Below are 24,051 nucleotides of genomic sequence, written 5' to 3' on the forward strand. Positions count from 1 at the left end.
CACTACTCCTTCCACAGTTGTAAGCTGCTATTACAAGGCCAAGGGAAGACTTGTGCCCAACATGGGAAAAGGTTTACTGTTACTATTCTGCAATCAAAGCCTGTTTCATGTCTTTTGACTTAACAATTATGGAAGTAAAGGCAATGCAAAAAATAGTGGAAACATGGGATGCTATTTTAAAAGCAGGTCTGATTTTTATACAAGATCTTTTGAGGGCAAAAGGTCCAAAGGCCAGTGATGAAATTATCTGTTCTATCCCTTACTGTTTACATGGTCCAAAAAGATATATTGTTTGTTGAATACATCATTTTTCTTAGCAGATTGAAAGTCTGAACTAGACAGCTCTCAAGGTTTTGAATTTGAATTTAAAATTATCTTCAAGGTTTTGAATGATCAAGACATGGACAGACAAAATCAAAGATGAAGGGAACAGAAAAATCCTTGTGCCATCATGATTCAAGCCTCAATGTAAACAGTGAGTACATATGTATAACACAACCTCAGTTTTGTTATAACAATTTTTGTATTTGATTTGGTAATTAGGACAACTAAATTTAATGTATTTTTTTCTTTTTTAATAGTGTTTCCTCATACTGTACCAGATGTCTTAATCTCATCATCTGGAATAAATAAGTGAAGGTTTACCATAAAATGATAAACACAGAGCAAATATTTTTGCACATGATTCTTTTTATAACTTTCCATTATTCTAATTGACTTTGATGTTAAAGCACTTAAAATATTTTGACTTTTTAAAACCAAAATTTTAGATATCTTAGCTCATAGGAATAATGTCCTTTGGAAAGTGTTCTAAAAATTTTTTACAGTATTAATGATTACATAAAAAATTGAGTTTATCTTTTATTTTAAAATTATATTGAAAAGGGAAATGAGTAAATGGAGCTTATATAATTTTCCTGATTTAAGTATAGCTGTAAAAGGAATGTTTTTTTTTAAATACAGAAAAATATATGCACACTGTGAAAACTCAAATACGCTGAAAGGGAAGAAGAATAAAACGTAATAATCACAGACAATTTCCCCACCCCAAAATAAGCATGGTTAAGATTTTATCATCTTACTTTTTATTTTGTATTTTTCAGCTAGCTGAAAATATACTGTATTTTGTCTTCACTTTTTAAATATTTTACCTCATTTCCTATGAAATTTCTTAATAAAATATACCTTATAAATATTTCAATGGCTGTTTTAGTTGATTGGTCCCCTATTGTTGACTGTTAGATTTTATCCTTGTGCAAGTATTATTACAAATGACATTGGAATGAAGGCATTTGTATATAGATATCTGAATGCGAACTTATTTCTTAACAGGACTCCAGGTACAAGAAATCTATTTTCTATCGCCTTTAGTTGTTAGGAAAAATTTGCAGCCACACAAATCAATCAGTACATCATGGGGATTATAGGATTCCTCCATATGCTCAGGTCTTGATCTCTTTGGATTACAACCCTGAGCAAATTCCATTCCTCTCTTGGACTAGACAGATATCAAATTAATGTAACAAAATCTCACTCAACTTAGTGAATTTTGGAGGCTTAATTAAACCATTTTTTTTCTTTACAAATCCAGGTAACTTCTTTACAATCAGAAAAAAAGACCCATTTTTTTATGTAGCCATTAAGCTTTAGAATCTTCAAAGATTTCTGTACCATTCATTGAAAAGTAGCCTTCTATATTTCCCATTCTTGATGAGAGCATCTCTTCCTCTCTAATATGTTTTAGTAACTTATTGAATATCAGTTTAGGCAATGAATTTCCATTTTACTCTTGTATTTGTCTATGTCAGGTATAAGTGGTTAAACTTCTATTCTTAAACTTTGGAAAGTTGTGTATGAAACGGATTAATAGATTGTTCATTCTTATTAACTAAATAGAGGATAGGTGAGTATTTTTATGTATATGTTGACTTACCTCCTGATCATAATGACTCCAAAAGATTAATGTTTCTAGGGGAAATTAAGATTTAATTAAAGCAAAGCAAAACAAAACAAAACAAAAAAACCCTTAAGGCCTTGTTTTCTACGTTTTCCCTACTCAGAATCAGAATACAGGTGCAAACCAGGCAAGATGAGTTTCTTCACTGGTGAAAATGAAAATGCCTGCCCTTGTTACCATCAGATATGATTTCTATAATTATGCAGTTTCTGTCCCCTCTGCCCTCCTCAAGGAATTTCCTTTTGCTATTGTTTCCTCTTATTCCTGAATCATCAATTACTCTCCCTGTAGTCAGGATTTTCCTCATGAATTCATAACATCCTCTTGTATTTCATATTTAAAAAACAATCAAACCTACATTTAATAACAACATATACTTTTCCTGCTACATGGTCACCCTCTGCTTTCTGTCACACACACTCAAAAACTTCTAGAGGCCGGGCGTGGTGGCTCAAGCCTGTAATCCCAGCACTTTGGGAGGCCGAGGCGGGTGGATCACGAGCTCATGAGATCGAGACCATCCTGGTCAACATGGTGAAACCCCGTCTCTACTAAAGATACAAAAAATTAGCTGGGCATGGTGGCACGTGCCTGTAATCCCAGCTACTCAGGAGGCTGAGGCAGGAGAATTGCCTGAACCCAGGAGGCGGAGGTTGCAGTGAGACGAGATCGCGCCATTGCACTCCAGCCTGGGTAACAAAAGCAAAACTCCGTCTCTAAAAAAAAAAAAAAAAAAAAAAAAAAAAAACTTCTAGAAACATTTGTTTATAATAGTGATTCTCAATGCTGGCAGCAATATTAGAATTATCTGGAAACTCATTAACAATACTCCAGCTTCAAAAATACTTTCAAGCTCATCCCTCTACTTCTGGTATGGGATGAAACACTGGAAATTCTCTAAAATTCCACAGGTCAATCTAGGGTTGAGGTAGACTAGCCTATGTTGTCATTTTCCATTTCCACACTTCCTGTTCTGCCTTCAGTCTCCATCAACACCACTCCATTGAAACTTCACTAAGCAAAGTCACCAATGGCTTCCATGTAACCTAATCTCATAGTCACTTCTTAGTCTTCATCTTACCTTCTCAGCAACATTTCACACAAGTGCCTACTCCCTACTTGCCAGCTTATCTTTTCTTGGCTTCCATAACACCAACTCTTCTGGTGTTCTTTCGTTACAGCCATCCTTGGTTCTCTTTGCTGGTGCCTCCTCTTAGTTGGCCTTCTAAATGTTATGCCTTGAGACTCAACTCTGAGACTCTTTTGCTTCAGTGGAAACTTTCCCCCTAGGGCATATCTTTTAGTCCAGTGGGTTTAAATACTAGCTCTAACTTCCAAAATGTTATATGTATTTAAATACAAATTAAGTATAATCCAAACCAAAACAACTTGGTGTCTTCATAAAGCCTCCACCAGACAGATACTTTACAATTCTGGAACACAATGGTGCCTTTACTGATGACTTGTGATTTGAAGCTAGCAAAATCTGAAGGAAGTCAAGGAGAGTGGTACCCCAGAAGAATCTTCTTGCCCCTTAATATCTCTTACCAGTTATCAAAAAGTTAAGAATTTTGGAGGATGTCATACTAAGGTTGTAATTATAATAGTCAACATTTACTGAGAGTTTCCTCAGTCCCAGGCCCGTTCCCCTAACTGTATGAAACAGATGTTAAGTTTATTTTAGTAAAGAGAAAACTAAGCCAGATAATTCCATTACCTGTGCACCATCCAATAACAGGGCAATGGCATAAACAGCATTAAGAGATGACATATCTGACTCCAGGAGCTGTGGCTCCCCATCTCTGCATAAGTTCAACTCCACCCATCTCCCTGCCTGTACACCATTTCTCTGAAGTTAAAACCCTTTACGTTTTACTCTACAAATAATGAAGGTAATATTAGGGAGAAACTTGACTAGATATTATCCATTTAAAAAGGGTTTTATTCATCCTTTTCTTGGAGTTGTGCTACTGTCCAATGAGTGCATAGTGAGGGCAGTACTGCTAATACCTAAACAACACACTCGCATCAACTAAAGCTCTGCTTTATGTTGGTACAATTTTTGGAAGAAATGAAAACCCTTTAAAAAAAAAAAACAAAAAACAGAAAGAGGTTTTCATGCCACAGAAGTGGCACCCATGGTTCTTTGGAAAAGATAGGCCTACATCTGGTCAGCCATACCTCCACAGAAGGATTTGCTGCCACCTCTGTTGGCAGAGGTTTCTGTTCTGTGATCAGCTTTGTCTGAGCCATACTGGCCTTTGCACTGCCTAATCTCTCATAAGAAGCTCATAGAATATCAGAATAAAAGAAAAGGAAATGTATGTAGGTTTCTCACTATGAAAAAGTAATAATTTGTGGTAGCAAATCTGTGAAATTGCCTTTCCATCATCAGAGCCAGAGATTTTTTTTTTTTACATATTTTATCCAACTTATCCATTATCTTTTAATCAAAGTGAATTCACTGGAACTATATATAAATGTTTATTCTAAAAAAACCCTCACATTTCAATATCCATTCTTGTCCCAAACACAAGCTTTTCTAGTTATACTAATTCATTCTTTTGCTTTTCAATCACTTTTTATTCCACCACAGTTCTGAAAATATTGTGAGAAACTCTATTAGTACAAATTGTACTTTATTCTTAAACTTTTTTACTCCCGGTTTTCCTGTTTTCCACGATAAATCTTTTCATCCTTAACTGCTTTGTTCCATAAATTATTCTGCTTCAGAGAATTCTTTATGCCTGTCATTTAAAAACATGTTTATAGATAATATCCACATTTCTACTATCAATAGATAAATTGACAAGGTCATAAAAACAGTCTTGTTTTAAATTATAAGAATTAATAGCTTCTAGATATTTTTATAATCAGGCTCTGTCAAAAAATTCTATTCATGTTTACAATAGGAACCATGAAAATGTGGAATTTTCTAAAATATCAGAATGAGAAGGCCAATCCTACTGTAACTTTATTTTATACTCCTGAAATGGTAATAAGTAATGAAATGTTATATAAGATTAAAGAGCAATGCTGACCTTGGGCTTCGGAATGTAAATTGTGTTCTCCCAAATTGCTGGAAATGCCAGCCAGGGTTTTCAGTAATGCTTTCTGACTTCTCAGGTAGGAACATAACCTGCTCTATGTAACTAACGGCTAACGAAATTATGCTTTCTACCACTTGGCCTACTTCTGGACCATTTGCTCATATCAAATTCTTTTTAATTTTTTAATCTTTCTTTTCTTGGGATTTTTTTTTCACTTTTAGGAACTGAATCTAGAGAGGGGATTGATAGAGGTATCAATGTTTCCACAAAGAGAAGGGCTCTTAATATCCTGAACTCCCTTGCTTCCTGGTAGTTATTTTTAGAATGATTTGCTTATGTCTGTATCACTTATGTTTTCTCTCTTCATTTATGGTTTACCTCTCAGCTGTTTTATAACCAGAAACTCTCCACACAGCATAAAGTTCTATTTTTACCCCATTATATAATTTCAATTTGTTTAAAAAGGAGTTTATTTAACTAAAATAAATGGACATAAAAACAAAGCAGCAATGAAACGCCTTCATTTCACAGTGTCCAATATGGGATAAGGGAGAGTATTACATGGTATTTCTTCTTTTACATTATTCATAATCCAGTCTGATCGGACTATGTGCTCACCTTATATGTCTGATAGTTTGTTGGAGTCCCTGTACCTTAAGTAACCTCTAGAATTGACTTATTTGATCATCTGATTAAAACGTGGACTTGCTTTTTTGTGTAGCTATACTCTCCTCCTTCCCTCTTCTCTGCTGATCTCTTTCCACACAGAAATCATAGTTGTACTCCAACTCTGTTTCTATCCATCTTACAGAGGAATTTTTCCCATGGTGCAACAAATCCTGCTCACTTGACAGATAACCTCAGTTCTCACCTGAGAATTATCACCTGATTAACACTACTCAGAATTTGTGACAAATGTAATACATTTTAGAAATTAATGCTCACTTGAAGCAGATTTGAATTTAACAGTTTAACTCATTGCACTTGAGATCTCAGTCTAAAAGAGATGTCAGTTGGTTTACTCAATCTTGTTACGAGGTTCTGGTTGTTTCCATCACATTCTTCTTTAGACATGACTTACGTCTGAGGCTGTGCTATATATGAGCGGCAAGGTGTTCATGATTAAATATACGTTAATTACATATATAGCAAGCAACATGTACACCTTTATATTTATAGACTATTATATAGATGTATGTAATACATACATATATACAATATATTTTCTAAACTATATATTTTAGACAAAGATACAGAACTTTGAAAACTTTTGAAAAGACAGGAATATTTTATTTTAAATGTAAATATCTGAAAATCAGATTATGACTGTCTGCATCTGGGATATTTATTAGGAGTAAGGAAGAAGAAAAAGAGAATAATTTTGGCTATGATATGACACTAAATCCTTCCTAATAGCTTTGTCATGAATCAATGTTAAATGATGTATGTGCACACACAATCAGGAAGAAATTTAATATATTATTAAGATTAATTACAGGAACACATCAACAGGCTTTACTTCTCATCAATGATATTTATTTCTTAAGTACTCTAGTGGAAGGGATGAAAGTCTTTGATGATCGTCAATAGTACTGACTTCACACTAATGGCCTGAGGTCTAGGTCTCTTCACCAGGCTGATACTGGGTCAGGTTTCTGTGGAGGAAAATAACTCATTACTCTTCATATTGAAGACATCCTTCAGAAAATTTGGCTGCTAAGGGAGATTTCCTTTTACAGAGATAGTTCCTGTTATGCAGTAAGTAAGACTCATTTAGTCAGTTAATCAATCTAATTACATTTATTGAATATCTAACAGGAAAGAATGCAGACAATGGAACCCTAAGTCGATGGCTGTTTCCACTTGCTCTGAATAAATCTAGTGAAGAAACATTTCATTACTTTAGTCAAGTCTCAATCGATCTATAGGATGATCTTGTCATGGAAGTTCACCTTACTTTATGAAATAGACATACTGTTTGCAAATTAAATCTTAATTTTATTGGGAAAACTTACCCTTTCAAACAATTTTGGGATGAATCATAGCAATGCACAGATGAAATTATGGGAACTTTTTGTAACAACAATAGCACATTCTAGCATAAAGTTAAAGTTTTTCATTCTGTATATTTTTAATATATTGGCAATTTATAAGTAGAACATAACTATATTTTTCCTTTTGCCCTTGATGGTGGTGTAGCTGTGTTTCTCTGGTTGACTTAAATTGAAGGGTATGCTTGAGAATTACTTATATGGACATCATTTACATTCAACAATTGATTGTGACCTGCTTAGGGAAAAAATATCTAATCTTGTAAACCCAGAGACTAAAGTTGTAGCATATTCGAGGGTTTCAGCAAATAGAATAAAAGGATAAATAAAGCCTCTGTGAAGTTACTGAGTTTCCTCATTTGAAAAGAAAAGAGCAGAATGGGAAAATAACCCCAACTAGATGGGATTTTAATTTTCATGTGAAAATTAAATGTTAAACTAGTTTTCTAGTAGGTGCTAAATTGGCACTTATATTTTTGCAAAAAACATAAGAATGCAAATGTATATAAAAAGTGAAGGATAACTGCCTGGCATGGTGGCTAACGCCTATAATCCCAGCACTTTGGGAGGCCAAGGTAGGCAGATCACTTAAGGTCAGGTATTCGAGACTAGCCAGGCCAACATGGAGTAACCCACTTCTCTCCTAAAAATATAAAAATTATTGAATAGGAGTGGTGAGAGAAGAAATCCTTGTCTAGTGCCAGTTTTCAAAGGGAATGCTTCCAGTTTTTGCCCATTCAGTATGATATTGGCTGTGGGTTTGTCATAAATAGCTCTTATTATTTTGAGATAAGTTCCATCAATACCTAGTTTATTGAGGGTTTTTAGCATAAAGGGCTGTTGAGTTTTGTCGAAGGACTTTTCTGCATCTATTGAGATAATCATGTGGTTTTTGTCTTTGGTTCTGTTTATGTGATGGATTACATTTACAGATTTGTATATGTTGAACCAGCCTGCATCTCTGGGATAAAGCCTACTTGATTGTGATGGATAAGTTTTTTGATGTGCTGTTGCAATTGGTTTGTCAGTATTTTACTGAAGATTTTTGCATAGATGTTCCTCATGGATACTGGCCTGAAGTTTTCATTTTTAGTTTTCTCTCTGCCAGGTTTTGGTATCAGAATGATGCTGGTCTCAAAAAATGAGTTAGGGAGGATCCCCTCTTTTTTTATTGTTTGGAATAGTTTCAGAAGGAATAGTACCAGCTCGTCTTTGTATGTCTGGTAGAATTCTGCTGTGAACTCATCTGGACCTGAACTTTTTTTGGTTGATAGGCTATTAATTGCTGCCTCAACTTCAGCCCTTGTTATTGGTCCATTCAGGCAAGAAAAATAAATAAGAGGTATTCAGTTAGGAAAAGAGAGTCAAATCGTCTCTATCTGCAGACAACAGGATGGTATATTTAGAAGACCCCATCGTCTCAGCCCAAAATCTCCTTAAGCTTATAAGCAACTTCAGCAAAGTCTCAGCATACAATGTCAATGTGCAGAAATCACAAGCATTCCTATACACTAATAATAGACTAACAGAGAACCAAATCATGAGCCAACTCCCATTCACAATAGCTACAAAGAGAATAAAAAACCTAGGAATATAACAAACAAAGGATGTAAAGGAGAACTACAAACCACTGCTCAAGGAAATAAGAGAGGACACAAACAGATGGAGAAACTTTCCATGTTCATGGTTAGGAAAAATAAGAATCATGAAAATGGTCATACTGCCCAAAGTAATTTACAGATTCAGCACAATCCCCATCAAGCTACCAATGACCTTCTTCACAGAACTGGAAAAAAACTACTTTAACCTTCATATGGAACCAAAAGAGGGCCCACGTAGCCAAGAAAATCCTAAGCAAAAAGAACAAAACTGGAGGCATCACCCCACTGGACTTCAAACTATACTACAAGGCTACAGTAATCAAAACAGAGATATAGACCAGTGAAACAGAAGAGAGGCCTTGGAAGCAAACTCACACATCTACAACCATCTGAACTTTGACAAACCTGACAAAAACAAGCAATGGAAAAGAATTCCATATTTAATAAATGGTGTTGGGGAAACTGGCTAGCCATGTGCAGAAAACAGAAACTGGACTCCTTCCTGACACCTTACACTAAAATTAACTCCAGATGGATTAAAGATTTAAACATAAGATGTAACACCATAAAAACCCCAAAAGAAAACCTGGGCAATACCATTCAGGACATAGGCACAGGCAAGCACTTCATGACTAAAACACCAAAAGGATTGGTGACAAAAGCCAAAATAGACAAATGAGATCTAATTAAACTTAAGAGTTTCTGCAAAGCAGAAGAAACAATCATTAAACTGGCAACAAACAGAATAGGAAAAAAATGTTTGCAATCTACCCATCTGACAAAGGGCTAATATCCAGAATCATCAAAGAACCAAAGCAGATTTACAAGAAAAAAACAAACCCATTCAAAAGCGGGTGAAGGATATGAACTCTTTTCAAAAGACGACATTTATGAGGCAAAAAACATATGAAAAAATGCTCATCATCACCAGTCATTAGAGAAATACAAATCAAAACCACGTTGAAATACCATCTCATGGCAGTTAGAATGGCGATCATTAAAAAATCTGGAGACAACAGATGCTGCAGAGGATGTGGAGAAATAGGAACATTTTATACTGTTGGTGGAAGTGTAAATTAGTTCAACCATTGTGAAAGACAGTGTGGTGATTCCTCAAAGATCTAGAAACAGAAATTCCATTTGACCCAGCAATCCCATTACTGGGTATATATCCAAAGGATTATAAATTGTTCTATTATAAAGACACATGCACACTTAAGTTCATTGCAGCATTGTTAGCAATAGCAAAGACCTGGCACCAACCCAAATGCCCATCATTGATAGACTGGACAAAGAAAATGTGACACATATACAAGGTGGAATATTACGCAGCCATAAAAAATGATGAGTTCGTGTCCTTTGTAGGGACATGGATGAATCTGGAAACCATCATTCTCAGCAAACTGACACAAGAACAGAAAACCAAACACCCCATGTTCTCACTCATAGGTAGGTTTTGAACAATGGGAACACATGGGTTCAGGCAGGGGAACATCACACACTGGGGTCTGATGGGGGCTGGGGGGGTAGGAGAGGGATAGTGGGGTGTGGGTAAGTTGGGGAGGGATAACACTGGGAGAAATGCCTGATGTAGGTGATAGGGGAATGGAGACAGCAAACCACCATGGCATGTGTGTACCTATGCAACAATCCTGCAAGATCTGCACATGTACCCCAGAACTTAAAGAACAATAAAAAAAAATTAGCCAGGTGTAGTGGAGGTGCTTGTAATCTCAGCTACTCAGGATGCTGAGGTAAGGGAATCACTCAAACCCGGGGAACAGAGGTTGTGGTGAGCTGAGATTGCACCACTGCACTCCAGCCTGGGCAAGACAGCAAGACTGTCTCCTCTAAAAACAAACAAACAAATAAATAAATAAATAAATAAATAAATAAATAAATAAATAAATAAATAAAAACGTGAAGGGTAACAATATTCTATAGACAGGTCTGATTTCATTCTCACTAATATCCTAAGAAAGCAATTTTCCTAAGGATATTAACTTGCTATACTTTCTAACTGCCATCACACTGTTCTGTCTTGATGGAATTCACTGGAGTCCTTTGAACTTATAAGGCCAGTCTTCCATAATCATCAAATTTTGATTATTTTATACAGGATACACAATATCCTGTATAAAATAATCTGTATGCTTGATACAGTTAGGTTAAATGTATTCTTGCTAACAGAGAGGTTACACTATTACACTCCCAGAAGTGAGGTTAATTTTTAAATTAAGTTTCTATTTTAACTCCATGAGATAAAATTAAAAATAACCTTTCTATAAATAACTATAAGACTTGTAAAGTATTTCCTTGTCTCAATACCATATAGCTTGCCTACAAATAGAAATTACGATTTAAATTCTATAAGCATAATACGGCAGTATCTTCTCTCTGGTCAATATAACATACTTATTTTGTTCCATTCAATATATAATCTGTGTGATTTTTAGTTTATTCAATTTGTAATTCAAGGATGGAGTTTAGTGTTCTTAACATCAAAAAAATAATTACTGAAAGGTATGTGAGGGAGACTGTTTCACTTTTTAGACCTCCTAGATAGTTTCACCTCATGGCTATACAGGGTTTGAGATGTCTATGCCGACCTACTGAGCAGGTCTCAAATATGATTCTTTTGTAGATATGATAATGCACTTGGGTGATATTTTCAGATGAATAAAGACATTGCCTTCAAGACACAATTGCATAAACATGATGTGGAAGGCACAGGTCTGGGGAGTCAATTCAATATTTCTATTTAACTCCAGTCTTTATCTTTTATATTTATTCCAAAAGAGCTTCACATAAAAACTGCCTACAGATAAAGAATTTGCCCATATTTACATTTCAGGCTATAGACATAACCATTTCATCATTCTGCTCTTTGCCTTTTTTCAAATTTTGGAGTGTGGTTTAATTTTCTTATAATGGGTCAGAGTGTGCAGAACAGTGATTGCAACAAAATTGCATTTTTAAGAAAAGGTCATGCAATTAGCTGATGGATAGATGGAGACAACTATGAGGGACAGAATCCTCACTGCTCCCCTGCCCCCACAGAAATCCATAGAATAAGTGATCAGAACATTTATCCTCCACACCCCCAACCCTACACACACACACACACACACAAAGTTAAATGCTGTAGACATAATTCAGAGTACTGCTCTGAAAAGGTTAGAAGCAAGCCAAGGCTTGAGAACATCCAAGCCATACTGGGAAGGTAGGGCGGATGCAGAAGTAGTGATTCAAATTGGGGTAAGCTGATTAGACAGGAACGCATCTGGCTTACGAAGACCTTTGGGTTTTTAAGCCAACAGAGGTAATATAGTGTGAGAAAAAGTTAGAAAAATAAACAATGGATTCTGAAAATAAATCTTAGAAATCAGTAAAATTAAATCAGAAAAAAAAATTTTCAATGTACTTAAGCTTAGAAAATATTACTATTATTAGGTTAAAGTAAGTGAGAAAGTAAAACGGTAGAGGGCAATGAAACTTTAAAAGCTGTGTAATGAATTTGATACCTCAAAAATAAACTGACAATTTCATTTGTGATTTAAGTCTGTTATAATAAATATTCACTTAATGACTTTAATACTTTAAAGGGCTTGAAAGTTTGACCTACACTAATTATTGAGCGCTATAGTATCTCCACACGTGAAAACGAATGTGGGGAGAAAGAATTTCTTCCTTAATGCAATAGCTAGTTGGCCACTTACAGGCAATATTTTAGAGGTGATTCATGCATTGCTAATAGGAGTTATCCAAAACTTAGTGCATAAAATAATGGCCAGTTTATTTTAGCTCACAATTCTGTAAGTCAACAAATTGGCTGGGCTTAGCTGGGCTTTATTATTTCTTCTTTTATATCAAGTTTTCTCTTGCATTTGGGAAGAGCTTTTGAGTTGGTGGGGGTTGGCTAATTTAATATGACTTTGACTAGAAAGACTGGGATGAGTGGGACCCCTCTGCACATGGTCTCTCACCTGCCAATAGTTTAAATTAGCTTGCTCATATGGTAAACATTCTGAGAGAGAGAAAGAGAGAGAGAAAAGGAAAGGGGGAGGGAGAGATGAAAGGAGAGAGGGAGGGAGAGAGATGAAAGGAGAGAAGGAGGGAGAGAAGGGGAGAGACAGATAGATGAAATATACAAATCCTCAGTTTGAGGAGCAAATTTTACTCTATTTCACTCTATGTCATGTATGTCAGAAAAGCAAGTAATAAGACTAGTCCAGATTCAAGAAGTAGGAAACTAGACAGACTCACTTCTTGTTAAGAAATTAGGGTGCGGGTGGGGGTAGAATTTGTGATCTTTTTTTGTACTTTCTGAAAATATGTTAGAATCGAAACTTCTAAGGACCATTCCAATTCTTAATGCCTATTCTTTTGCGAAAATAGGGTGCCACCAGTTCCTGTGGACACTCTCGTTTACCTACCTTCGTTGCCAACTTTACTCCTTTTTTCTTTACTCTTCTATTTCTGTAGTTTAGTACTGATTCCATGGTACCGAGCTTAGCAGTAGCAGGATCTCTTACCTAGAACTGTGAGCATACTAAATCAAGTACAGCAGTCAAGGGCTAGTTACTTTGAGATGTGAGTCATATTAGTTTTCCAAAATAAATAAGGTTTAAAAAGAGTGCCAGAAGCTAAACTATGAAGTCTTAGGAAAGCCAGAACTAGAATTCAAGCATAAGGAATCACTGCCCATGGCTGAGGTGAATAATGTTGACTTAGAAAGCTGGGTCAAGCTTATTAGAATGATACAGGCCTGGTTTTTGACATTCAAAGGCCTAGAAATTAAGTGGATATGATTCTTTTACTGATCAGTATGGAATCACACAATAGTAATAGGCAGCATCTATTAAGTACTCACTATGTGACAGAAATGGGCTAAGTGCTTTACACTTAATCTAAAGGCAATCCTACGAGATAGACACTATTTTTAGTTTTATATAAGAGGGATTTGAGGATTAGTGAGTACACTGTATTACAGAAAAATGATAAAGTTTACACAACCAGCAAGCAGTAGAAATAGAGGATTTCAATTCAGGACAGTCTGATTCCAAATATTCTGCTTTAAACCACAAAATCCTAAGATCACTCATAAGGTTTTGACTGAAAGAAATATTATAGACTAGTTACATTTTAGAAAGGCTATAACTTAGTCAATGTTATATATTTAGACAGTATCAGAAATGGAACTATAGTCTAATTTAGATTACACATATACCAATCTTGAAGGAAGTGTTCATGCTGTATATGTATATAAACCATATATGGATACATCATTATAAAAATTAATTTACAAATATTCTCCTATGCTTTGTAATAACAGCAGTGTTGATCATATTCTGCTCAGTAAAACCTTTATAATCATAATATCAGACAAAAATGAATTAGGTGATCTTCTGGGTATTTAGCCTGAAAAATATACAGGGAAATTATGCTATCTATGCAAGATCACTCTGCTTTCTTCCCCATCACTCACTCCATGCTCCAATTGTTTTACATAACCCATCTTTCCAAATTGTGCTTTGTATATTCCTTTTGTTTTCAAATTTTCTGGGTTTTTCACCAACCCCATCTTCATCTCACTTCCCCATGCTTCTAAAGTATGACTCATTTTTATAATCCCAAGTCAAATCCCTGAACTCTTCTAGCCTGGATTAATCTCAGCCTTCCTTCTCTGAATTCTTGTAGAGGACTTAGATTGCCTGAGAGCTATCATGGTGCCACATTTAACTGAGTTCCTTGAAAACAGGTGCTCTACTTTCTATTTCTTTTAATGTCTAGGACACAGTATACTACTTGCTGGAAAATATGTGCTCAATAAACATTTATTGAATAGTCACATTCATGGAAATAGACTTTTATGAGACATCCATCCACACGTAGGTACATGGTTGCAAATTTGCATCACTGTAAAAACAAGTGTAAGCCATCTGAGGAATAATTCCAGTGGAAAAACAAAAGCATACCCTTATTTGGGATTTTTTTGTTTTGTTTTCTGCTAAAGCAGTATCCTATCTTGGGATAAGATAGTCTGTGGTACCTCTGGCACCTTTCTCTCCCACCTGGTTTTTACAAACTTTTAAGATCTATTTAAGAAAGAAATTGGACAAAGAATTGCCTATTCCTTAGTATTTCAGGAACATGAATGGTTGGACTTTTTTGTTTTTGAGATGGAGTCTTGCTCTGTTGCCAGGCTGGGGTACAGTGGCACAATCTCTGCTCACTGCCATCTCCACCTCCTGGGTTCAAGCAATTCTCCTGCCTCAAGCCTCTCAAGTAGCTAGTACTACAGGCAGACACCACCACTAATTTTTTTGTCAATTAGCCCAGCTAATATTTGTATTTTAGTAGAGATGGCATTTCACTATGTTGGCCAGGATGGTATCGATCTCTGGACCTTGGGATCCACCCTCCTCAGCCCCCCAAAGTGCTGGACTTACAGACATGAGCCATTGCACCCAGCCCAGACTATTTTTTTAAAGGAATGAACAAAGCCTGAATATACAGCCAGTGGACTATAAATGGATTATAATTTTCTTTACATTGTAAGCAACAGCAGTGAACAAGGATATAAATGTTAATGATCTTTCTTTAACTGAAGCTATCCAGTCAGCACTGTTGCATCCTGAGCAGTGCAGTGATTAAACCACTGTAACATATGTATATATGAATATTTACAAACATCCAATCAAGGAAGAAAAGCAGTATAATACTGCATAACTCAAAAGAACATGATTATCCTTCTTTTTAAAAAAACAAACAAGATTTATTGTCAAACATTTTTTTTCCAGATTTGCTAAAAATGCCTTAACTGCATTTTCTTAGACATAATATTGTATTTGCTCATTAAATTATGTTGCTTTGGGAATGCTTATTTTTGAGATCAAAGGCTACATTTTCAGTCGGTCCACCTTAACCGATTGCCATAGACAGCATTCTATTACATTAAGTTAAAGAAAATAGCCATTGTAACTCATAATTCATTTTACTGGGGAACAGCAATCTAATTCACATTGATTTTGAGTAAACCTTTACATACCCATCTGTTCCATTTCAAGCCAGGCTTGTACCAATCAATACATCCCCAGCATCAACATGCACTAATCAATGCATAGGAAAAATCATTATTTACTGCTTGGTAATTGTGTTTACAAGCAAATAAAATACAGCATGTGCAAGACCATTTTGGAGGAAGAATGAGTGGCCTATGGATCACAAGCAGATTGTCTTACATTGTGTCAGATGACTGAGGAATTTTAGCAGGAAGGTAAGAGATGACCATAAGTCTCACCTTTGCCTCATTTAGCTCTCAAGAAGGGTAGTTGTCAACATTTTCATGATCTTTCAATTTTAGGAAGTCTCCAGTTGGTGAATAGCATATCCAGGAACCATGGCTGCAGGTAGCCATCCTCCCTGCTGAATTATGATCAGCTCCAGTGCTGATCTGGTCTCTGCCCACCTGCTCACTCTTGGCTCTGAAACTTCACTTTAATTTTCTCTCTTGTCATTTGAACTTGGAGTATATATTTGGTTTCCTAGTGTTTGGATCTCAGTTTTCCTTAGTGGATTATAACTGGGACTTGACCTGTTGGTGCTCTAGTTTTAAGACTACCTTGAATAGGGCACCCATCTAGTTCCAACCTCATTTAGACTCCTATCTCTGATGCCACTAGATTCCTGCTTTAAACCCACAATAAAGGGCAGGGGAAGGAACGTCAAAACATAGGAATACACATAGAAGTAAATGAAACCTGTAGTTCTGATTCACCAAGCTTTATTAAGGCAGCTCTACAAGCAGCAGGACAGTTAAGACTAAGTTCCTCCCTCCCAGCATAACTGAACAGATGGGCTGCGATGAAATTACCCATCAAAATTTGTTTTGTCCTATTTTATTACAGTTATTCAGACAAGGAACACAGATTGAAGGAATGGCTGAAAACAGTTCTGTTTTTAATGAATTTCAGTGAGTGAACAAATTCACAGTACTATGAATGCAAGTCACACATTTCTTCCATTGTAGCTTCTCATAAACTAAAAGTTAGAGACTGTACCTGTCAAGTATCTAAGTAGTTAAGTTAGGTGTATAAACATTGGAATGAGGCAAAGAAAATGGGCAAGCATTCTGGCTTAAAGACCATGTAAATTTGTAAATCAAATTAGAAAATAAGGATATAATTTGAAAAACAGTAAGATTTATTGTTTGTAATCCTGAAAAGAAAAAAAAATCAAAAAAGCAAATAAAACCCATAAGGTCCCATTATGATTTCCCTTTGTAGTACTACTGTATAGACTTCCATTTTAGAAATAAGTTATTATATCGCATAGAAACTTCAAAGTAAGTGATTTTGAATCTAGTTAGTGCTTTAATGTATAAGAGATTATAAAATCTTATATGAAAGAGAATATATTCTATAAATGAATATAAAGTTGGTTCAGAGTGATAAATGATTTCTGTTTGCTGACGTTTAGCCAAAGCGTTTTTAGTGTAAGTAACCAATTTTGAGTTCGCATAGAGAAGAGTGGAAAAAATAGATTTCTGGAAATACCAAAATTCACCTAAAATATATCACCTTATAAGAAAATGACAACACTTTCTAAGATGTGAGATTTGCTAAAAGATACTTAGGGGAAATGAAATTTCAAAGATAACTGGATCACACATTCATGGTAAGAGAACCTGCTGTTTGAAACAGTAGTTTGTTTCAATGTATATATGCGTAGCACATGAAATTTGTATAAGAACAAAGCAAATCAGATGAGAATTTCAAGATGTCAAGTATTACATAAGCAATAGAAGTATTATAGTTTAGAATGGCATAGCACACTCAAAACTTAGATATACACAAATTGTGCTAAGTTAGAAACTCAGTATAGAAGATCAAAAATGATAATTTGCTAAGTTTAAATAAAGAAGAAAAGTTTTAAAATGTGTAGTTTCATTTGATTTAGTCATTTAATTAGTAGGCTATTTTACAGAACCCATTTGAACATAATAGTTGCAAACCATCATTCTTTATGCTCTGAAGCACACACTGAAAGACCAATGTTATCTACCTACTTCTGCCATCACTCCAGGTGAATGTCAAATTTGACTGATATTGGGGTATTATGAGTATCATGACTATCCCAGTGAATGACCAGTCATCCCTTGACCCACACCCCTCACTAAATGAAGATTTGTTTCAGGTGACAACATGGAGGATCAGAGTATTTGAGTAGCTTGCCTAATGTCATAGAAAAGATACAAGTCAGGTCTTTCTGCAGTTGTCATCCTGCAGAAAATAATCATGCCTCATGATTATTACCTGCTAGTGACTAAACTCACCTAGCTAAATAATTTGCATGCCTTAAAAGTCAGCAACACCCCACTTCTTACATTGTGCATGTAGTCAAATGAGAAAGCAGGAGCAGAACTGGGACCCCAGTCCAAATATTAAACTCTAATAAGGAGAAAACAACTTGACCGGGCATAGTGGCTCAAGCCTGTAATCCCAGCACTTTGGGAGCTGGAGTGGGTGGATCACGAGGTCAGGAGTTCAAGACCAGCCTGGCCAACATGGCAAAACACCATTTCTACTAAAAATACCAAATTATTTGTGTATGGTGGCAGCCACCTCAGCTACTCTGGAGGCTGAGGCAGAAGAATCACTTGAACCCAGGAAGCAGAGGTTGCAGTGAGCAGAGATCATGCCATTGCACTCCAGCCTGGGCAACAAGAGCAAGACTCAATCTCAACAAAACAAAACAAAACAAAATAAAAATAAAGAGAGGACAACTCACATGAAATATGAAAATTAAAGGTTAATACTCATCAGTAATACAAAGAAACAAAAAAAAAAACAGCAATATAGCTTAGAACACATATTGCCCCAAATAAGTCATCCAAGAGTGCTACAAAGTATTTTCGACTTTCCAAGAAGAGATCTTAGAGATTTTAATGATTCTATGTCTCTGATTTGTAGATGAAGCAAAATCAATTTAAAGAAACATAAATATAGATTAGATATGGAAAAGGTAATAAAAAAGTTAAACTAATGGCAGAGGTTTGGGAAAAACTGACCTAAAGTAGAATATATTGAACATACAAAATTGAGGAGAGTTAGTTTTTACAAAAAGATGCACCAGCGATGAGGTTTCCTAAGTAGAATAATTTAGTGTAAATGATAAAGTACCTCAGGTAAGATATGAAATGGGGATTCATGTAGTATATACTGTGACACCCACCCAGTAAAATTTTTTCAAAATAATTTCTCGTGTATTGCTTTATTGCTATATTGATTTCAAGAACTGATTAAAAAGCATGTTTTCCATGTGTCTAGATTTCTCATAAGTAAAATCCAATCTGAGCAAACTGAACACAAGCAATTCTCAGACACTTAAATGAAAACCGTCAATTTTAGAGTCTGAGTTTTAAAAATCGGAATAATCCACTTGAGACATATTTCAACATTTTTTTTAAAAAGTTCCAAGAAAACCTACTTAGCAGTTAGATTTAAATTTAATTGATTAATAGGAGAAAGCTAATGGGTAAATCTGTAGATAACTTTGTCAAAAAATAAAGCAAACAGATTTTAAGCCACTTCTGAGAAGTTTATCTCACCAATAGTAATAGAATAATCATCAAAAAGAAATCATTTGAAATTGTGTTTAGTAGAGGTTTAGTAATATCAAACCTAAATTAAATCAAATTGAGGTGTTTGAAGCCATTTTAATTTCAAAGGGAACCTGATGATAAATTCTGTTCTCAATAAGAACACATGGCAACTAAAGATATTGGCAGAAAGGAAGTCAGAAGGCCCAGACTGAGTTTCCTATCACTAACTAGGAAAATTTTAAAACCTCTTCTTGGTACATCGGTAGCAAGAGAAAAACATGACCTCACAGTCCATTATCAAAAACAATTCAACTTAAGAACACAGTGTCTACAGCTCTGGAACATGATTATTGAGTGGATAATTTTGCCTGAATAGGTGTTGGGAAATTATTCATTTTATACAGTCTCTCAAATTAAAAACTATCTTGTGGATGCTGTGAGAAATAATTACTATATTTATAAATAAACTCTGGGGTTATCAGTTACACATATTAGCAGTAATGATAATGAACAACTTACTTTTCCCAGTTCTACAATCAGCTGTTTTCATATCATACATGCATTTATGTAAGATTTTAAAAGGTGGATCGCACTGTAATATATGAAATACATTCTGGAGTATCATTCAGCAAAATCTGAAATATATCTCTTATGCTTCTATTCAAACAATGCCAACTAGAGTTGCAAAGTTGCTATTCATCTTACAAGGCTTAATTTAAGATAAATTATATTTGCCTAAAGAGAGAAGATATTTGACATTATCCAAAATAATAGTGGAAATTCACTGTCAATCTGTATGAGTGATGAAATTTCAGAGTATTTGCAGCCCTTGTCAATAGTACTTATAAACAAATTCTAAATACCTATTAGGTGCCTACAATTAAACATGTCTTATCTAAAATCTTTGTTAAGGAAGAAATGGTATTTTCTTTGAGGAACAATAGTATAAATAACCAACTAAGCCAAAAAATTAAGTTCATGGTTGACTAGTAAGTATTTCAAGCGTTACCAGAATACAGAGATGAATAAAAACATAGCCCAAATCCACATGAACATTTCAAGAATGAGCATTATAAAGAATGATCTATTTCTTTATGTTTATATAGCTAGAAGTCTCTTGTATCCATTGCTATGCAGAAATCATGGTACCTTCAAGTTTTGGGAATTCTTACATCCTTTATTACTTTAAATTATGTTTAAATAATTGAAATGCATGTTGTAGATATTTGAGAGGAGAGTTTTTTTTACCTTCTAGGCAAATATCTGAACTATATATTATTTTCATAAGTTGGTTAATGACAAAATGGATTAAAACAAATAAAATAAATATTAAAGACAAAACGGATAAACAAACTACTGTATATTTGTACAATGTTACGGTACTATGGAATAGAGAGAAATAGACTACTCAAACATGCGGTGTCACAGATAAATCTAAAAAAAAATGGTGAGTAAAACAAGACTTACAATATAGAGTACCTACTATATGCTATCATTTGCATGAAGTTCTAGACCAGGCAAAACTAATCCATTGTGCAAAAGTATCACAGTTATGGCTGCTCTTGAGAGGATGAAATTGTCATTTAAAGGTCATGGGGAAATGTTCAGGAGTGATGGTGATGTATTGTATTCTGAATAGGGTGTTTATTTACACAACTGTATACATATTTCAAAACTCAGCAAATATTCACCTAAGATGTATAAATTTAATTGTATATAAATTTCACCTGAAAATTCTATAGAAATATTAACTCTAATTGGTACTATAGATATTTAAGTATTAAATGTACTGAAGGGTACTGATGGCTGCAATTTTCTTTGAAATCCATATACAGTATAATATTAACAGCAGAGTACAGGTGCTTGGGTACAGTTTTTCACTGTAAAGTTCAGTCAACTGCTGTATACGTGAACATTTTCAAAAAAGTTTGAGGGAAATGTACTATTTTATACATAGGATAGAGGAAAGGTAACATCACTGTTAGAATGTTTTGAAAAATAATTAAGAAGAAATTCTCACAAATCTGAAAATCAATTAGGGTGTTTCCCTCAATATGGAGAATATATGGACAGTTGGTTTGAAACAGATTGCAAACTTCTGTTTTCCTCAAACATCACACTTACCAACCAGATTTTAGAAGTTATTTTAATTATGTAATAACATCCTAAAAAGAAGGTTAAAGACACCCAATGTTATTTGTAAATTAAAGCATGAACACTATTTTTGTGGTACTTTTCCATGCATCTTTGATCACAACTTCAGTGAAAGTATGTTTGTACAAAAACTATGCTTTTCTTTTTTTTTTAATTGCATTTTAGGTTTTGGGGTACATGTGCAGAACATGCAAGATAGTTGCATATGTACACACATGGCAGTGTGTTTTGCTGTCTTCCTCCCCTTCACCCACATTTGGCATTTCTCCCCATGCTATCTATCTCTCCCCTGCTCCCACCCCCCCGCTGTCCCTCCATTACTCCCCCAATAGACCCCAGTGTGTAGTGCTCCCTTCCCTGTGTCCATGTGTTTTCATTGTTCATCACCCACCTATGAGTGATAATATGCAGTATTTTATTTTCTGTTCTTGTGTCAGTTTGCTGAGAATGATGTTCTCCAGATTCATCGATGTCCCTACAAAGGACACGAACTCATCATTTTTGATTGCTGCATAATATTCCATGGGGTATATGTGCCACATTTTCCCAGTCCAGTCTATCATTGATGGGCATTTGGGTTGGTTCCAGGTCTTTGCTATTGTAAGCAGTGCTGCAATGAACATTCATGTGCATGTGTCCTTATAGTAGAACAATTTATAGTCCTTTGGATATATACCCAGTAATGGGATTGCTGGGTCAAATGGAATTTCTATTTCTAAGGCCTTGAGGAATCACCACACTGTCTTCCACAATGGTTGAACTAATTTACACTCCCATCAGCAGTGTAAAAGTGTTCCTATTTCTCCACAACCTCTCCAGCATCTGTTGTCTCCAGATTTTTTAATGATCACCATTCTAATTGGCGTGAGATGGTATCTCAATGTGGTTTTGATTTGCATCTCTCTAATGACCAGTGATGATGAGCATTTTTTCATGTTTGTTGGCTTCATGTATGTCTTCTTTTGTAAAGTGTCTGTTCATATCCTTTGCCCATTTTTGAATGGGCTTGTTTGCTTTTTCCTTGTAAATCTGTTTGAGGTCTTTGTAAATTCTGGATATAAGTCCTTTGTCAGATGGGTACACCGCAAAAATTTTTTCCCATTCTGTTGGTTGCCAATTCACTCTAGTGACTGTTTCTTTTGCCGTGCAGAAGCTGTGGAGTTTGATTAGGTCCCATTTGTCTATTTTGGCTTTTGTTGCCAATGCTCTTGGCATTTTGGTCATGAAGTCCTTGCCTACTCCTATGTCCTGAATGGTTTTGTCTAGATTTTCTTCTAGGGGTTTTATGGTGCCAGGTCTTATGCTTAAGCCTTTAATCCATCTGGAGTTAATTTTAGTGTAAGGTGTCAGGAAGGGGTCCAGTTTCTGCTTTCTGCACATGGCTAGCCTGTTTTCCCAACACCATTTATTAAACAGTGAATCCTTTCCCCATTGCTTGTTTTTGTCAGGTTTATCAAAGATTGTATGGTTGTAGATATGTTGTGTTGCCTCCAATGCCTCTGTTCTGTTCCATTGTTCTATATCTCTGTTTTGGTACCAGTACCATGCTGTTTTGATTACTGTAGACTTGTAGTATAGTTAGAAGTCCGGTAGCGTGATGCCTCCCGCTGTGTTCTTTTTGCTTAGAATTGACTTAGCTATGGTGGCTCTCTTTTGGTTCCATATGAAGTTCAAGGTGGTTTTTTCCAGTTCTGTGAAGAAAGTCAATGGTAGCTTGATGGGGATAGCATTGAGTCTGTAAATTACTTTGGGCAGTATGGCCATTTTCACGATATTGATTCTTTCTAACCATGAACATGGAATGTTTCTCCATTTGTTTGTGTCCTCTCTTATTTCGTTGAGCAGTGGTTTGTAGTTTTCCTTGAAGAGGTCCCTTACGTTCCTTGTAAGTTGTATTCCTAGGTATTTTATTCTCTTTGTAGCAATTGTGAATGGCAGTTCATTCTTGATTTGGCTCTAAGTCTTTTATTGATGTATAGAAATACTTGTGATTTTTACACATTGATTTTATATCATGAGACTTTGCTGAAGTTGCTTATCAGTTTCAGGAATTTTGGGGCTGAGACGATGGAGTCTTCTAGATATACTATCATGTCGTCTGCAAATAGAGACAATTTGGCTTCCTTTCCTATTTGAAAACCCTTTATTTCTTTTTCTTGCCTGATTGCTCTGGCTAGAACTTCCAGTACTATATTATATAGGAGTGGTGAGAGAGAGCATCCTTGTCTAGTGCCAGATTTCAAGGGGAATGCTTCCAGTTTTTGCTCATTCAGTATGATATTGGCTGTTGGTTTGTCATAAATAGCTTTGATTATTTTGAGATATGTTCCATCAATACCGAGGTTTATTGAGGGTTTTTAGCATAAAGCGCTGTGGATTTTGTCAAAGGCCTTCTCTGCATCAATTAAGATAATCATGTGGTTCTTGTTTTTTGTTCTGTTTATGTGATGAATTATGTTTATAGACTTGTGTATGTTCAACAAGCCTTGCATCCCTGGGATGAATCCTACTTGATCATGATGGATAAGCTTTTTGATGTGCTGTTGCAATTGGCTTGCCAGGATTTTATTGAAGATTTTTGCATCTATGTTCATCATGGGTATTGGCCCGAAGTTTTCTTTTATTGTTAAGT

The 24,051-nt window shown here is 35.3% G+C and overlaps 1 protein-coding gene and 1 non-coding gene across 33 annotated transcripts in view; one reads left to right on the forward strand and one right to left on the reverse strand.

The window, feature by feature from the left end:
• Window positions 1-24,051, reverse strand: part of GALNT13 (polypeptide N-acetylgalactosaminyltransferase 13) — a 690,911-nt gene that overhangs the window by 82,818 nt on the left and 584,042 nt on the right. The gene's annotated exons all lie outside the window — the stretch shown is intronic.
• On the forward strand, window positions 3,902-4,027 carry LOC118155150 (U4atac minor spliceosomal RNA). Its single transcript, XR_004745371.1, has one exon. It is a non-coding gene; the product is annotated as a U4atac minor spliceosomal RNA (small nuclear RNA).

This window comes from Callithrix jacchus, chromosome 6, assembly GCF_049354715.1.
Source record: "Callithrix jacchus isolate 240 chromosome 6, calJac240_pri, whole genome shotgun sequence".
Classification (NCBI taxonomy): domain Eukaryota; kingdom Metazoa; phylum Chordata; class Mammalia; order Primates; family Cebidae; genus Callithrix; species Callithrix jacchus.